Here is a 17634-nt window from a genome sequence, read left to right on the forward strand (position 1 = left end):
ATGCAGTCACATGGAGATAACATACCATAATGCAGTTATGGCGATAGCATAGTGGGTGAAAAAATAGTTTATCCTTCTCTTTGTACGTTTTTATTCAATAACTAGTAGACATAACATAAGACACTTACATATTTATCTTGGTAAAACATACATACATACATTAGCGAAACATAATAACAAGCAAACGTCTTCCTTTTTTTCAGCTATTATGAGTTGTTTTCCGTGCTTTTTTAACACCAGGGCTAAGTGAGCCAGAGCTGTGTAGTAGTTGACCTCCCATTGAAGCATTTCATCTTGATTCAAGCCATTATTGTCAATCATTCCCAACCCATAAGAAATTTCGACGCGCTTGATTGAATTATGAAGCTTAGTCATGCTTAAAATTTGATTAATGCATAATTTAAAGTTCCATCGTCTCTTGATCTTAGTATCATTGCGGAGTCCCTCCATTATACAATCTATCATCCTCCTCACACTGTTCTAGTAGAATTTTTTTGCCATCGGCGTTATTTTCTATTGGTGGACCTGCGCTATACCGGGTCACAATATCTATAACATGTGGTACTTTTTCTGGTGAGGGAGAAGGAGAAAAGACAGCTCCTCCAACTTTGATGCGATCAGCCACCACCACATAGTTACTTAATGGTTGAATCGCACGCTGTAGGCGTGTATAAGGATACCTTTCCCAGATCTCACAAGACATGCCTCCTGAATGGGCGTGAATTGAAGGAATATCATACATTATACAATCACCAGGATGGAACTCATCCGATGCTAGATAATCACCTTCTACTTTGCAGTCTTTAAGACAGGATAGCTTATGAAGCATATACCTTGAACACATCTTGTCCGTTATTAAATGCGATTTTGCTGATGTAAGGATTATATACAGTATAGAGTTACCATTTACTCTTTTCATTCCTCTATTACATCTGTAAACACAGTCAACCGTTTGTTAAAGAGGAAGATAAACAGAGTATATATTATTATTTTATAATAATATATACTCTATATATAATATATTATTAAATATGACCGAAAAAGTAAGATTAATAATTCTAACACGAATTTTCTCTATCTTTCTTATGTTTCTTTTCACTGTTGATGGTAATTCAAAGATCAATTCTCCAAAATTCATTTTTATTTTGGAGAATTGATCTTTGAATTACCATCAACAGTGAAAAGGAACATACATAAGAAAGATAGAGAAAATTCGTGTTAGAATTATTAATCTTACTTTTTCGGTCATATTTAATAATATATGTCAACAGGAAAGACTGCTACCAAAATATTCTATATATAATGTGACGATAATCTCCTTCAAGAGATTGAGCCTGCTCTTCCCTTCATAATTACGTCTTCACAACTATATAAAAGACTATGGAAGAAATGTCCAACAACGACAACAAACACCAGCAAGGCTTGCCAGGGTGAGCAGAAACGTATGCATCCAGCCACCTGTTCGAACTCCAACCACCAAACTACCCGTTGATCGCTACGGCTCCGCTGATTGGTCGCCGGTCTGGCTGCACCTGCACTCGCCCCCCAATACTACCCGATGTCTGGGGTCGCCCCAACATCAGTCTTCAGAATGTTCCGTGCTTTCGTAGCCAGCACTCCTCCCAGCTAGACGTTAGCGTGTACTGAGAGAGGTGGTGGCTTTAAGCCAATATTCCAGCACCTCCCACTTAACTTTTGTGTTGCACTTCTTATTATTTTGCCTTAACGTAACTTTCATTGTGTCATTTAAGTATTCTTATTATTTTGATTCATTGATTTTATTATACATATTTGTTTGTCCATATTTTCATGTTTTGATTTATTTAACGTAATTAAAATTTCATTGTTAAAGTTTTACTTGTGTTTTGTGTGTCTTCTCCTTACCTTACCACAGACGAAGTTCCAGTTTTTCTATTTTTTTTTATAACTATGTGACGAGGCCATACCCCTAGCCTTAAACAGCCGAACACCAACGCGTTACCGTCACAAGTTATATGGGGGCCTGTCCTAGGAGCCTCACTCAGGTACTGGTGCCAAGTGGTAATTTATGGTAAGCGTATTTAACTCTGTTAACGTAGCTTTACTATTTTTCATTCAATTTCATTTTTTATAAGGTGCGGTGTATTGTGCATTACGAGAGTAACATATAGTGAAGGTGAGACAACTTTGGATTACGTGGTGACTGTAGGCCTCAGTCATACTCTTAATTGGTCATCTCTCCCTCCGTGTTATTACTCGTATTTACCATCTATGTCCCTTGAATATTTCTCATTCTGACAGATCATCATATTGGTACCCTGGTACTGTGGTCTGCCCCGGGTCAAGAGTACCCAATCTTCTGCAATCTGACTGTAGGAGGACAAAGAGGGCCATAGTTCCTCTAGCTCGAACTTTAGTTGCTGAATTGGGACCTCAGCAGCAGTTCTCGTCACCAGTTGACACCTCGCACCCCTACACGTCAGTCAGAGATGATGATACATACAACGGTAGGGAATTAGCTTATTTTTTCAGAGCACAAAAGTTCGCTAATTCTGTAAGTATCATATTAAATTCAGTAGGAAAAACTTGCTTTATGTCCTATAGAGACTTGGCAAGGTATGCCTACATCCTTGGACTACCAATTTTACTTTTGAAGCATTTAACTGTTTCATTTGTTTTCGAAACTTTGTTTCATTTGTTAGTAGGATTTTCTTGCCCTTATTCTCTTACATGAGTACCGGGTACAAGATTTCCTGCGCCCTTGATTTAATTTAATCATTTAATATCTTTCACTTAACGTTAATTGTTAAAGATCACACAGGATAGGTGCCAGTTGCCACGTTGTCCTGTTTCTGACATTTCATTATTGAACATTCGTGTACCTTTATTTGCTAATTTCACCATGTTTCGTCTCCAAACTTTCCGTGCAAATCCAGCAGGTGAAATAGGGACTTTAAGTCGTGCCAAGAGGACTGAACTACAAACTCTTGCACATGAGTATCAACTAGAAGTTCCCTACCAAGCCAACAAAAATGACCTACACAACCTGTTGCTGGATTACTATTTAGAGCAAGGTAAGATAGACTCTGAAACTCATGAAACTTACTATATTGCAGAGAAAACTGATTTGGCAACGCTGAAACTTAAACTAGAGCTGGCTAAGATTGAACGTGAGCAGCAAAGAGAAGCAGCTACCATACGGAGAGAAGAACAAGAACGTGAGATTGCCTTACTCCAGGAGCGGGAACGCGTACGGCTTGAAACCAAACAACGCGAGTTGGAAATGCAACGTGAACATGACAAGCAACAAGCGACTCTGGCTCTTGAGTGTCGTCAACGGGAATACACGTTGGAAACTTCACACCTCGCTCAACGCCAGCAAGCTACTGCCAATCTTCCCGTCAGTTTTAATATATCACATGCAAGTAAGTTAATGCCATCCTTTGTAGAAGCAGAAGTTGATGTGTTCTTTACCACCTTTGAAACCCTTGCTAATCAACTCAGTTGGCCTGTCGACCAATGGGCAACACTTCTCAGAGTCCATCTTACAGGTAGAGCTGCAGTCACACTCAGTACTTTGGCGTCTGAGAATGACTACTACACTCTGAAACAAGCAGTGTTGGACGCCTACCTACTTTCCACAGAAAGTTATAGAAGGAAATTCCGTGACCACCTGAAGGCAAGTACCACTACCTTCCTCGAGTTTGCTAACACGAAACGGAGGTATTTCATGAAATGGCTGGAAGCAGCACATGTCTCTACTTTTACAGAACTCGTGAACCTGATGCTTGTTGAAGAATTCTTGAGACGTGTGCCGCCTCCTGTCCGCCTCTACTTAGCAGATAAAGAAGAAACCGACTACCTGAAGTGTGCTAAGTCGGCTGACACTTACAGCCTCATCCACCGGCTGACACCTGAACCATCCTCCAGTAAGAAGTCGTGGTACAGTTACGAGAAGGTGAGCCCCGATCAAGCTGGTTCACAACTGTACTGCAAATATTGTAGACTCTATGGACATACCATAGACAAGTGTGGTAAGTCTCAATACAAGGGAACCACTGACCAACAACGACCCAAACCAACTCCTCCTAAGTCCGGTAAGCCTGTGATGAATGTTGGTGTTGATGTTAATGATCTTTCTCTTTTCAGTAACCACCTGTATACTGGAACTGTCTCTGCCAACGGTTCAAATCCGGAGGGACGTTTCAAATTGAAGATCTTGAGGGACACAGCGGCTCTACAATCGATCATCTTGAAGTCGGCTGTGCCCAACATAGTCTACACCGGGGAAACAGTCTTCATCACTGACCTCACTGCTACTACTCCATACCCTCTCGCCAGAGTCCACCTGGATTGTCCCTACGTGAACGGGGAAGTCCAAGTCGCCGTCAGGGAAAAGCCTTTTCCCATGCCTGGAGTGCAACTTCTCCTAGGCAACGACTTGGCAGAAGACCTGCAACCAACCAACCTGATCGTCATGGACAAACCCCAGGTGTGTAACTCTGTGCCAAGTAACCCTATTCTTGAGTATGTTCCAGCAGAGGTTCAAGAGAGTGATGATGTTTCTCCTCCGGTTCTCGTGACCACCCGTGCACAAGCCGCACGTCCACAGCCAGCTGACTCTACTGCTACCGCTGTCCCTCAAGACCCTCAGAAACTACCCCCGCATCTGACCAAGTTGGAGTTCCGAAAGTTGCAGAGGGAAGATCTTACTTTAACACCATTGTTTTTCCAGGCTGAGACTCAACCCGACAGTATTCCTGGGTTCTTCCTAGAGAACGACTTGCTCTACCGCCGATATAGACCCAGTAAACTGAAGGAGGAGGACGATTGGGCCAACACCGAACAACTTGTGATTCCCACCAGCCTGCGGCCCACTATTCTACACCTGGCCCACGGATCATTCTCCCACTACGGCTTCAACAAGACTTACCATGGGATTCGTCAAGACTACTACTGGCCAGGTATGGTAAACAACGTCAAACAGTACGTAAAACAGTGTCATACATGTCAGATGGCAGGCAAACCGAACGTCTCCATTCCCAGAGCACCACTGATTCCCATACAGGTGCCTGCGGAACCTTTCCACAGACTCATAATAGACTGTGTTGGTCCTTTACCTCGGACCAGTTCAGGTAACGCCTACATCCTAACCATCCTGTGTCCTACCACCAGATTTCCCATAGCAGTTCCAGTGAAGAACATCACGGCTGCTACGGTTATCAAACATCTACTGAAGATCTTCACTCAATACGGATTTCCCAGGGAGATTCAAAGTGACTGTGGCACCAACTTCACCAGTGATCTCTTCAAAAGGACACTGGAGGAGTTCAACATCAAACAGGTATTGTCCAGCCCCTATCATCCTGCTTCACAGGGTTCTCTTGAACGTAGTCATCAGACCATCAAAGCACTCTTGAAAAAGTTTTGTAGTGAAACCTCAAAGGATTGGGATAAGCAGATTGACCTAATAATGTGTATTTTCAGAAGTCTCCCCAATGAGTCCCTAGGAGTATCTCCTTATGAGATGCTCTACGGCCGTAAGTGCCGTACTCCCCTTAAGGCTTTCAAAGACTCTCTCAGAGATGCCACCTTCAGTGAGCATCAGAATGTGCCCCAGTTTCTTCAAAACCTTCAGCACATTCTAGAGAGAGTCCACCGCTTTGCCCATGATAATCTATTGAAAGCCCAGGTGAGAATGAAGACTCATTACGACCAGACCAGCAAAGTAAGAAAATTCAAGCCGGGAGACTTCGTCCTTGCTTATTTCCCTATCCCAGGTTCACCTTTACAAAACAGATTTTCAGGACCCTACTGCGTCAAAGAGTGCAGGAATAATAATAATTATGTGATAGAGACTCCAGATAGGCGGCGGAAGACCCAGCTGTGCCACGTCAACCTCCTGAAGCAATATAATGGTACTCCTCCCACTGTCTTGACTAATTATTCCACATTCACAGAACCCTACATCCACAGTGAGACCATCCCGGCTTCTTCTCCCGAAAGCACTGACAAGGAGTCGGCGCTTTCTAATTCCAAAATCCTTAATGATCTTCCCAAATGCTTTCAGGATAATACTCGTGCTCCTATGCCCTCTTCTAATTCCACTCTCACCTCGTCAGATAAGCCCTACATCCTCCATGTCGACGCCAATGGTACCGACGATGGTGGTGTCGTGATGCAGCAACGAGGCGAGAAGAATTCACCTGTCAGCGACTACTGCTACAAGGAACGACGGAACAATTGGCAAGGAGCTACTCTTCCTCATCCTGAAGCTTCAGCACTTCACTCCACACCTGAAAAGTGCTCGGTCCACCATCAATACGGACCACACCACCCTACACCTCCTGCAGCACGCCCACTTCTCATCTCAACGTCTTCTACTATGGGCTTGCTAACTGCAGAAATTCAACCTGGAGACACGCTATACCAAGAGTCTGACAACATCTTAGCCCATGATCTCTCCAGAGTTTATGAAGTAGAAGCGACTCCATCCATTACTCCACCACATAACGACGTACTTCTTCCAGAACCGCAGGCTTCGGGGGAGAGTTGTGACGATAATCTCCTTCAAGAGATTGAGCCTGCTCTTCCCTTCATAATTACGTCTTCACAACTATATAAAAGACTATGGAAGAAATGTCCAACAACGACAACAAACACCAGCAAGGCTTGCCAGGGTGAGCAGAAACGTATGCATCCAGCCACCTGTTCGAACTCCAACCACCAAACTACCCGTTGATCGCTACGGCTCCGCTGATTGGTCGCCGGTCTGGCTGCACCTGCACTCGCCCCCCAATACTACCCGATGTCTGGGGTCGCCCCAACATCAGTCTTCAGAATGTTCCGTGCTTTCGTAGCCAGCACTCCTCCCAGCTAGACGTTAGCGTGTACTGAGAGAGGTGGTGGCTTTAAGCCAATATTCCAGCACCTCCCACTTAACTTTTGTGTTGCACTTCTTATTATTTTGCCTTAACGTAACTTTCATTGTGTCATTTAAGTATTCTTATTATTTTGATTCATTGATTTTATTATACATATTTGTTTGTCCATATTTTCATGTTTTGATTTATTTAACGTAATTAAAATTTCATTGTTAAAGTTTTACTTGTGTTTTGTGTGTCTTCTCCTTACCTTACCACAGACGAAGTTCCAGTTTTTCTATTTTTTTTTATAACTATGTGACGAGGCCATACCCCTAGCCTTAAACAGCCGAACACCAACGCGTTACCGTCACAATAATAATATATATGTATAATAATATATACTCCATCCATCCTTCCAACATGACCGCACGAGCCTCTGCTGCCGGTGTAGCCACTCCTCACTCGGTTGGTGATGGGAGCTTAGGTCAGGCCCTGGCAATAATACGTGGTATGTTTCCCATAAGTCGAGTTAAATCATCCTAAGATGCTTCATGTTGTTTGCTGTTGTTGATGTAGTAATTACAAGATAATAATAATAATCATGGGAAGATTGTGTGTGTGTGTGTGTGTGTGTGTGCGTGTGTGTGTGTGTGTGTGTGTGTGTGTGTGTGTGTATGTGTGTGTGTGTGTGTGTGTGTGTGTGTGTGTGTGTGTGTGTGTGTGTGTGTACTCACCTAATTGTGCTTGCGGGGGTTGAGCTCTGGCTCTTTGGTCCCGCTTCTCAACCGTCAATCAACTGGTGTACAGATTCCTGAGCCTACTGGGCTCTATCATATCTACATTTGAAACTGTGTATGGAGTCAGCCTCCACCACATCACTTCCTAGTGCATTCCATTTACTAACTACTCTGACACTGAAAAAGTTCTTTCTAACGTCTCTGTGGCTCATTTGGGTACTCAGCTTCCGCCTGTGTCCCCTTGTTCGCGTCCCACCAGTGTTGAATAGTTCATCCTTGTTTACCCGGTCGATTCCCCTGAGGGTTTTGTAGGTTGTGATCATGTCCCCCCTTACTCTTCTGTCTTCCAGTGTCGTAAGGTGCATTTCCCGCAGCCTTTCCTCATAACTTATGCCTCTTAGTTCTGGGACTAGTCTAGTAGCATACCTTTGGACTTTTTCCAGCTTCGTCTTGTGCTTGACAAGGTACGGGCTCCATGCTGGGGCCGCATACTCCAGGATTGGTCTTACATATGTGGTGTACAAGATTCTGAATGATTCCTTACACATGTTCCTGAACGCCGTTCTGATGTTAGCCAGCCTCGCATATGCCGCAGATGTTATTCTCTTCATGTGGGCTTCAGGAGACAGGTTTGGTGTGATATCAACTCCTAGATCTTTCTCTCTGTCTGTTTCATTAAGTACTTCATCTCCTATTCTGTATCCTGTGCCTGGCCTCCTGTTTCCACTGCCTAGTTTCATTACTTTGCATTTACTCGGGTTGAACTTCAACAGCCATTTGTTGGACCATTCACTCAGTCTATCCAGGTCATCTTGTAGCCTCCTACTATCATCCTCTGTTTCAATCCTCCTCATAATTTTTGCATCGTCGGCAAACATTGAGAGGAACGAATCTATAGGAGCTGCCTAGTATGGGCCAATAGGCCTTCTGCAGTTACCTTTGTTCTTATGTTCTTATACCCTCTGGGAGATCATTTACATATACCAGAAACAGTATAGGTCCAAGGACTGACCCCTGCAGGACTCCACTCATATCATCTCGCCAATCTGAGACCTCACCCCTTACACAGACTCGTTGTCTCCTGTTGCTTAGGTACTCCTTTATCCAATGGAGTACCTTCCCTTTCACTCCAGCCTGCATCTCCAGCTTTTTCACTAGCCTCTTGTGTGGCACTGTATCAAAGGCTTTCTGACAGTCCAAAAATATGTGTATGTGTGTGTGTGTGCGTGCGTGTGTGTGTGTGTGTGTGTACTCACCCATTTGTACTCACCTACTTGTACTTGCAGGGGTTGAGCCTTGGCTCTTTGGTCCCGCCTCTCAACTGTCAATCAACTGGAGTACAGATTCCTGAGCCTTCTGAGCTCTATCATATCTACATTTGAAACTGTGTATGGAGTCAGCCTCCACCACATCACTGCCTAATGCATTCCATCCATTAACTACTCTGACACTGAAAAAGTTCCTTCTAACATCTCCGTGGCTCATGTGGGTACTCAGTTTCTACTTGTTTGCGTCCCACCAGTGTTGAATAGTTTATCCATGTTTACCCGGTCGATTCCTCTGAGGATTTTGTAGGTTGTGATCATGTCTCCCCTTACTCTTCTGTCTTCAAGTGTCGTAAGGTGCATTTCCCGCAGCCTTTCCTCGTAACTCATGCCTCTCAGTTCTGGGACTAGTCTAGTGGCATACCTTTGGACATTTTCCAGCTTCGTCTTGTGCTTGACAAGGTACGGGCTCCATGCTGGGGCCGCATACTCCAGGATTGGTTTTACATGTGTGGTGTACAAGATTCTGAATGATTCCTTACACAGGTTCCTGAACGCTGTTCTGATGTTAGCCAGCCTCGCATATGCCGCAGACGTTATTGATTTTATGTGGGCTTCACGATACAGGTTTGGTGTGATATCAACTCCTAGATCTTTCTCTCTGTCCGTTTCATTAAGTACTTCATCTCCTATTCTGTATCCTGTGTCTGGCCTCCTGTTTCCACTGCCTAGTTTCATTACTTTGCATTTACTCGGGTTGAACTTCAACAGCCATTTGTTGGACCATTCACTCAGTCTGTCTAGGTCATCTTGTAGCCTCCTACTATCGTCCTCAGTTTCAGTCCTCCTCATAATTTTTGCATCATCGGCAAACATTAGAGAAACGATTCTATACCCTCTGGGAGATCATTTACATATATCAGAAACAGTATAGGTCCAAGGACTGACCCCTGCAGGACTCCACTCGTATCGTCTCGCCAATCTGAGACCTCACCCCTCACACAGACTCGTTGTCTCCTGTTGCTTAGGTACTCCTTTATCCAATGGAGTACCTTCCCTTTCACTCCAGCCTGCATCTCCAGCTTTTTCACTAGCCTCTTGTGTGGCACTGTATCAAAGGTTTTCTGACATCCAAAAATATGTAGTCTGCCCACCTTTCTCTTTCTTGCCTTATTTTTGTTGCCTGGTCGTAGAATTCAAGTAACCCTGTGATGCAGGACCTGCCATCCCTGAACCCATGTTGATGCTGTGTTACAAAGTTCTTTCGCTCCAGGTGCTCCACTAGCTTTCTTCGCACAATCCTCTTCATCAGCTTGCATGGTATGCAGGTTAGGGACACTGGCCTGTAACTTAGTGCCTCCTGTCTATCCCCTTTCTTGTATATCGGGACTACATTAGCTGCTTTCCAAATTTCTGACAGTTCCTCTGTTGCCAGTGATTTGTTATACACTATGGAGAGTGGTAGGCACAGTTCTTCTGCTCCTTCCTTTAGTATGCAAGGGGAGATTCCATCTGGGCCTATAGCTTTTGTCACATCCAACTGTAGTAAACACTTCCTTACTTCCCTGCTGGTAATCTCAAACTCTTCCAGTGGTTCCTGGTTAGCTATTCCCTCTCTTATCTCTGGGATTTCTCCTTGCTCTAAGGTGAAGACTTCCTGGAATTTCTTATTCAGTTCCTCGCACATTTCCTTGTCGTTTGTAGTGAATCCTTCTGCCCCTATCCTTAATTTCATAACCTGATCCTTTACTGTTGTTTTTCTCCTGATGTGGTTATGCAGCAATTTGGGCTGAGTCTTTGCCTTGCTTGCGATGTCATTTTCGTATTGTCTTTCTGCCTCTCTTCTCATCCTGATATATTCATTCCTGGCATTCTGGTATCTTTCTCTGCTCTCCAGTGTCCTTTTATTCCTATAGTTTCGCAATGCCCTTTTACTTTGCTGCTTAGCTAGCCTACATCTTTAAATAAACCATCGGTTTCTCATCTTCATTTCACTGTTTTCCTTTTGGGCTGGGACAAACTTGTTTGCTGCGTCCTTGCACTTTTGCATGATGTAGTCCATCATATCTTGGGCCGTCTTTTCCCTGAGCTCTGTTTCCCATGCTATATCTGTTTTGTGTGTGTGTGTGTGTGTGTGTGTGTGTGTGTGTGTGTGTGTGTGTGTGTGTGTGTGTGTGTGTGTGTGTGTGTGTGTGTGTGTGTACTCACCTAGTTGTACTCACCTAGTTGTGTCTGCAGGATCGAGCATTGACTCTTGGATCCCGCCTTTCGAGCATCGGTTGTTTACAGCAATGACTCCTGTCCCATTTCCCTATCATACCTGGTTTTAAAATTATGAAAAGTATTTGCTTCCACAACCTGTTCCTGAAGTGCATTCCATTTTCCCACTACTCTCACGCTAAAAGAAAACTTCCTAACATCTCTGTGACTCATCTGAGTTTCAAGCTTCCATCCATGTCCCCTCTTTCTGTTATTATTCCGTGTGAATATTTCGTCTATGTCCACTCTGTCAATCCCTCTGAGTATCTTATATGTTCCTATCATGTCCCTCCTCTCCCTTGTTCTTTCTAGTGTCGTAAGGCACAGTTCCCTCAGGCGCTCCTCATACCCCATCCCTCGTAGCTCTGGGACGAGTCTCGTTGCAAACCTCTGAACCTTTTCCAGTTTCATTATATGCTTCTTCAGATGGGGACTCCCTGATGAGGCGGCATACTCTAAGACTGGCCTCACGTAGGCAGTGTAAAGCGCCCTAAATGCCTCCTTACTTAGGTTTCTGAATGATGTGTGTGTGTGTGTATGTGTGTGTGTGTGTGTGTGTGTGTGTGTGTGTGTGTGTGTGTGTGTGTGTGTGTGTGTGTGTGTGTGTGTGTGTGTGTTATGCTAGTAATGTAAACTTTTTTTTAGATTACCTGGAGAATGCTAGCAGCCGCAGCAGCAGCACCACCAGCAGTAGATCCACCTCCGGGGGGGAATATTTTCATCTTCTTGGGGAATACTCACATACACACAAACACCGGGGAGGTGGTTGTGACCTCCTCCCCTACTCCAGACGACCACGGTGTTAGCACTCCCTCCCACGGTGTTGATGGTGCCTGTAGTGACCTGGGCGCAGGTGGTGTCAGCCCTGCTGGTGACACACTCACCGCAAGTGATTGTCTCCCTACACACATCACTGTCACAGTCACTGCTGCTCCTGCTGATGGAGATCGTGGTGATAGTAGTAATAACACTATCCCACATTGTGTACTCGCTGGCAAGACCGGCGATGAGGGGCGGAATAACGCGTTATATTTTATGAATACCGTTGAAGAAGGACTGTCCCCAAGCCTTTTAACCGGGGAGTGTAGAGTAGGTAATGACACTACTACTACTACTACTAGCAATATTAGGACTGAAGAAGTTGTAAGAATGAGTGGGGATATTTCACTGGGGGGTGAGTATCCGGATCTCTTGACTATGAGTGAAAGTATTGATGACGCGGTGTTTGCCGCCATTTCTCTCTCAGAGGATAACCCCCCCCTACTCAGACCGAAAATGATTTGAATGTAGAAGCCTTACTGGATGAGCGTATAATGCTTACAGATAGTCAACAACGGGGTTTGCTATCAGACGTTGATATGAATCTTTTACTCAACCCCCAACTTAGCTCACTCCAAATCACATCTACGAACCACAGCCTTAAACCTAGCTCACACCCCTCCTCGTCCACAACCCACAACTTTAAACTAAGTTCACACAAACCCACATCTCGGGCTAGAGGTCGTGATGAATGGAACACCATGTCTCATTCAGTGATAATAAGCAGTGATGACGAAGATGAAAACTTCACCCCACTGCGAAGGATTCGAGTTGGGGACGATCTTAATAGCTCCAACTATATTGATACCATCAGTGATAGTGATAACGACGTTGAGCGTGAAATAACCGCACCTGACCCTCCCAAACGACAGATTATGATGACGAAACGAAGTGATAATCATCTGACTATAGAAAAACCTAAATAAAATCTAAAATCTAAGCCTAAAGCTAAAAAAATTTTTTGAAACTCCGCTGAAATCCAGTAGTCGTGTAACTGCATTATAATACGATATGATATGTTATCTCCATGTGACTGCATTATGATGTGTTATGCCTACTATTTATTATGTTTTACCAAGATAAATATGTAAGTGTCTTATGTTATGTCTGCTAGTTATTGAATAAAACGTATCAAGAGAAGGATAAACTAATTTTTCACCCACTATGCTAACACCAGTCTCTGTTTTTTTTCTACCAGATAGACTGCTAAAACAGACATAACCAGAGCTAACTATTTCACACACACACACACACACATATATATATATATATATATATATATATATATATATATATATATATATATATATATATGTATATATATATATATATATATGTATATATATATATATATATATATATATATATATATATATATATATATATATATATATATATATATATATATATATATATATATGTGTGTGTGTGTGTGTGTGAAATAGTTAGCTCTGGTTATGTCTGTTTTAGCAGTCTATCTGGTAGAAAAAAAACAGAGACTGGTGTTAGCATAGTGGGTGAAAAATTAGTTTATCCTTCTCTTGATACGTTTTATTCAATAACTAGCAGACATAACATAAGACACTTACATATTTATCTTGGTAAAACATAATAACTAGTAGGCATAACACATCATAATGCAGTCACATGGAGATAACATATCATATCGTATTATAATGCAGTTACACGACTACTGGATTTCAGCGGAGTTTCAAAAAATTTTTTTAGCTTTAGGCTTAGATTTTAGATTTTTTTTAGGTTTTTCTATAGTCAGATGATTATCACTTCGTTTCGTCATCATAATCTGTCGTTTGGGAGGGTCAGGTGCGGTTATTTCACGCTCAACGTCGTTATCACTATCACTGATGGTATCAATATAGTTGGAGCTATTAAGATCGTCCCCAACTCGAATCCTTCGCAGTGGGGTGAAGTTTTCATCTTCGTCATCACTGCTTATTATCACTGAATGAGACATGGTGTTCCATTCATCACGACCTCTAGCCCGAGATGTGGGTTTGTGTGAACTTAGTTTAAAGTTGTGGGTTGTGGACGAGGAGGGGTGTGAGCTAGGTTTAAGGCTGTGGTTCGTAGATGTGACTTGGAGTGAGCTAAGTTGGGGGTTGAGTAAAAGATTCATATCAACGTCTGATAGCAAACCCCGTTGTTGACTATCTGTAAGCATTATACGCTCATCCAGTAAGGCTTCTACATTCAAATCATTTTCGGTCTGAGTAGGGGGGGGTTATCCTCTGAGAGAGAAATGGCGGCAAACACCGCGTCATCAATACTTTCACTCATAGTCAAGAGATCCGGATACTCACCCCCCAGTGAAATATCCCCACTCATTCTTACAACTTCTTCAGTCCTAATATTGCTAGTAGTAGTAGTAGTAGTGTCATTACCTACTCTACACTCCCCGGTTAAAAGGCTTGGGGACAGTCCTTCTTCAACGGTATTCATAAAATATAACGCGTTATTCCGCCCCTCATCGCCGGTCTTGCCAGCGAGTACACAATGTGGGATAGTGTTATTACTACTATCACCACGATCTCCATCAGCAGGAGCAGCAGTGACTGTGACAGTGATGTGTGTAGGGAGACAATCACTTGCGGTGAGTGTGTCACCAGCAGGGCTGACACCACCTGCGCCCAGGTCACTACAGGCACCATCAACACCGTGGGAGGGAGTGCTAACACCGTGGTCGTCTGGAGTAGGGGAGGAGGTCACAACCACCTCCCCGGTGTTTGTGTGTATGTGAGTATTCCCCAAGAAGATGAAAATATTCCCCCCCGGAGGTGGATCTACTGCTGGTGGTGCTGCTGCTGCGGCTGCTAGCATTCTCCAGGTAATCTAAAAAAAAGTTTACATTACTAGCATAACACACACACACACACACACACACACACACACACACACACACACACACACACACACACACACACACACACACATACACACACACACACATCATTCAGAAACCTAAGTAAGGAGGCATTTAGGGCGCTTTACACTGCCTACGTGAGGCCAGTCTTAGAGTATGCCGCCTCATCAGGGAGTCCCCATCTGAAGAAGCATATAATGAAACTGGAAAAGGTTCAGAGGTTTGCAACGAGACTCGTCCCAGAGCTACGAGGGATGGGGTATGAGGAGCGCCTGAGGGAACTGTGCCTTACGACACTAGAAAGAACAAGGGAGAGGAGGGACATGATAGGAACATATAAGATACTCAGAGGGATTGACAGAGTGGACATAGACGAAATATTCACACGGAATAATAACAGAAAGAGGGGACATGGATGGAAGCTTGAAACTCAGATGAGTCACAGAGATGTTAGGAAGTTTTCTTTTAGCGTGAGAGTAGTGGGAAAATGGAATGCACTTCAGGAACAGGTTGTGGAAGCAAATACTTGTCATAATTTTAAAACCAGGTATGATAGGGAAATGGGACAGGAGTCATTGCTGTAAACAACCGATGCTCGAAAGGCGGGATCCAAGAGTCAATGCTCGATCCTGCAGACACAACTAGGTGAGTACAACTAGGTGAGTACACACACACACACACACACACACACACACACACACACACACACACACACACACACACACACACACACACACACACACACACACACACACACACACACACACAAAACAGATATAGCATGGGAAACAGAGCTCAGGGAAAAGACGGCCCAAGATATGATGGACTACATCATGCAAAAGTGCAAGGACGCAGCAAACAAGTTTGTCCCAGCCCAAAAGGAAAACAGTGAAATGAAGATGAGAAACCGATGGTTTATTTAGAGATGTAGGCTAGCTAAGCAGCAAAGTAAAAGGGCATTGCGAAACTATAGGAATAAAAGGACACTGGAGAGCAGAGAAAGATACCAGAATGCCAGGAATGAATATATCAGGATGAGAAGAGAGGCAGAAAGACAATACGAAAATGACATCGCAAGCAAGGCAAAGACTCAGCCCAAATTGCTGCATAACCACATCAGGAGAAAAACAACAGTAAAGGATCAGGTTATGAAATTAAGGATAGGGGCAGAAGGATTCACTACAAACGACAAGGAAATGTGTGAGGAACTGAATAAGAAATTCCAGGAAGTCTTCACCTTAGAGCAAGGAGAAATCCCAGAGATAAGAGAGGGAATAGCTAACCAGGAACCACTGGAAGAGTTTGAGATTACCAGCAGGGAAGTAAGGAAGTGTTTACTACAGTTGGATGTGACAAAAGCTATAGGCCCAGATGGAATCTCCCCTTGCATACTAAAGGAAGGAGCAGAAGAACTGTGCCTACCACTCTCCATAGTGTATAACAAATCACTGGCAACAGAGGAACTGTCAGAAATTTGGAAAGCAGCTAATGTAGTCCCGATATACAAGAAAGGGGATAGACAGGAGGCACTAAGTTACAGGCCAGTGTCCCTAACCTGCATACCATGCAAGCTGATGAAGAGGATTGTGCGAAGAAAGCTAGTGGAGCACCTGGAGCGAAAGAACTTTGTAACACAGCATCAACATGGGTTCAGGGATGGCAGGTCCTGCATCACAGGGTTACTTGAATTCTACGACCAGGCAACAAAAATAAGGCAAGAAAGAGAAAGGTGGGCAGACTACATATTTTTGGATGTCAGAAAACCTTTGATACAGTGCCACACAAGAGGCTAGTGAAAAAGCTGGAGATGCAGGCTGGAGTGAAAGGGAAGGTACTCCATTGGATAAAGGAGTACCTAAGCAACAGGAGACAACGAGTCTGTGTGAGGGGTGAGGTCTCAGATTGGCGAGACGATACGAGTGGAGTCCTGCAGGGGTCAGTCCTTGGACCTATACTGTTTCTGATATATGTAAATGATCTCCCAGAGGGTATAGAATCGTTTCTCTAATGTTTGCCGATGATGCAAAAATTATGAGGAGGACTGAAACTGAGGACGATAGTAGGAGGCTACAAGATGACCTAGACAGACTGAGTGAATGGTCCAACAAATGGCTGTTGAAGTTCAACCCGAGTAAATGCAAAGTAATGAAACTAGGCAGTGGAAACAGGAGGCCAGACACAGGATACAGAATAGGAGATGAAGTACTTAATGAAACGGACAGAGAGAAAGATCTAGGAGTTGATATCACACCAAACCTGTATCGTGAAGCCCACATAAAATCAATAACGTCTGCGGCATATGCGAGGCTGGCTAACATCAGAACAGCGTTCAGGAACCTGTGTAAGGAATCATTCAGAATCTTGTACACCACACATGTAAAACCAATCCTGGAGTATGCGGCCCCAGCATGGAGCCCGTACCTTGTCAAGCACAAGACGAAGCTGGAAAATGTCCAAAGGTATGCCACTAGACTAGTCCCAGAACTGAGAGGCATGAGTTACGAGGAAAGGCTGCGGGAAATGCACCTTACGACACTTGAAGACAGAAGAGTAAGGGGAGACATGATCACAACCTACAAAATCCTCAGAGGAATCGACCGGGTAAACATGGATAAACTATTCAACACTGGTGGGACGCAAACAAGTAGAAACTGAGTACCCACATGAGCCACGGAGATGTTAGAAGGAACTTTTTCAGTGTCAGAGTAGTTAATGGATGGAATGCATTAGGCAGTGATGTGGTGGAGGCTGACTCCATACACAGTTTCAAATGTAGATATGATAGAGCTCAGAAGGCTCAGGAATCTGTACTCCAGTTGATTGACAGT

This window comes from Procambarus clarkii, chromosome 33, assembly GCF_040958095.1.
Source record: "Procambarus clarkii isolate CNS0578487 chromosome 33, FALCON_Pclarkii_2.0, whole genome shotgun sequence".
Taxonomy (NCBI): domain Eukaryota; kingdom Metazoa; phylum Arthropoda; class Malacostraca; order Decapoda; family Cambaridae; genus Procambarus; species Procambarus clarkii.